This window comes from Sinocyclocheilus anshuiensis, unplaced genomic scaffold (genome assembly GCF_001515605.1).
Source record: "Sinocyclocheilus anshuiensis isolate Anshui unplaced genomic scaffold, SAMN03320099.WGS_v1.1 scaffold403, whole genome shotgun sequence".
NCBI classification, from domain to species: Eukaryota; Metazoa; Chordata; class Actinopteri; order Cypriniformes; family Cyprinidae; genus Sinocyclocheilus; species Sinocyclocheilus anshuiensis.
Window position 1 is genome coordinate 173,312 of NW_015552553.1, and position 1,562 is coordinate 174,873.

A 1,562-nucleotide genomic window follows, 5' to 3' on the forward strand; every position below is an offset into this window, starting at 1 on the left:
TGGATTTGATTAAGATCCATTAAGGTCTTAAATGACACAAGAACTGATAGACAGCATTCATTATAACAAAAGATCATATATTTCTTAAAAATGTTGTAACAGCTTTATGTACTCTACACGTTTGAAGCATTAACATCAGTATACATGAAATAATTTGACCATATTTGTTATTTACTGCAGGAAATCCTTCTTCTGAGAGACGCCAGGACTGCAGCTGACTGGTGTAGCAAGAGAAACTGGGATGGAAAAATACAATTTCCCATTGTCCTTTCAATGGAAAAGGAGCAACAAATTGCATCCCAATGCAAATTGCAGAGCTGGATGGGTGAATATGGCGAAAGTTCTCCAGCCGAACTGTTCACTTTTGTATTTGGGAAACAAAAAGATTAGTGTTTTAGAGGTGTTCTGCACAGAAATGGTTGATACAGCAAAGTACAAAATCTTCGCCAGATTTGAGGAAGAATAAGTCATCCTTCAGGATCATAAATAAAAAAATCAATCAATGATAAAAATACATTAAAAAATCAATAAAAATTTAAGTGTCTCAATTAAAATGGTCTCATGATTATTTTAATATATATATATATATATATATATACACACACACACACACACACACACACATATATATATATATATATATATATATATATATATATATGGTCACACTTTAGTTTTGGGTCCAATTCTCACTATTAACTTAACTATTGACTTTTGTCTAAATAAACTATTAATTACTGTTCAGGTATAGGGTAAGATGTAGAATACGGTCACGCATAATAATGCACTAGTATGTGCTTTATGAGTACTAATAAACGGCTAATATAGTAATATGCAAGCAACTAGTTAATAACTAAAGTGTTACATTAAATAAATAAATAAATGTTTTGTCACAGTGTCTGGTTGTGGTGCCCTGGACTGGCCACTTGAGGGCGCTCTCCCGTTTCTGTGTTACATGTGTTGAACTCCATTTCCCATAGTCCCTTGCCTGTCGTGTCTGTTCTGATCATGATCACCTGTTAGTCATTTACTCATCTCATCACTACATATACCATACTCACTCTGTCCGTCTTTGCTGCAGTATTATTTGATACCTGATGTTTGTGTTTGATGTTGTTAAGGTTACATCGTGTTACCTGTTCCCTGTCTTTTGGATTACCTTTTGCCACGTTTCTGTTCTGTTCTGTTTATTTTATACTTTAATAAACTGCACTTGGATCTATCCTGTTTTCTCCTGGCATTCCGTGACATGTTCGTGTTTGTGCGTATATACAGTATTGGCTAGCGGCAGCAGCAGTTTTAACATTAAGTGACATGACATCTGGCACTCCTTATGTGTGTGTATGTTCTTTATGGGAAAATGCTTATGCAATTTAGCTTATTGGGTTCACATTCTGATCGTATCTGCTTGCTGGTATATAATATGCATCATCAAATCTTTTATTTACAAACAAAACAGTGTAGTTTACAGCAGAAACGGCGACAAACGATCGTGACTCCTGGCAAGAACTCTGGCAGCTGATACATAAAAATGTATAATAATAATAATAATAATAATAATA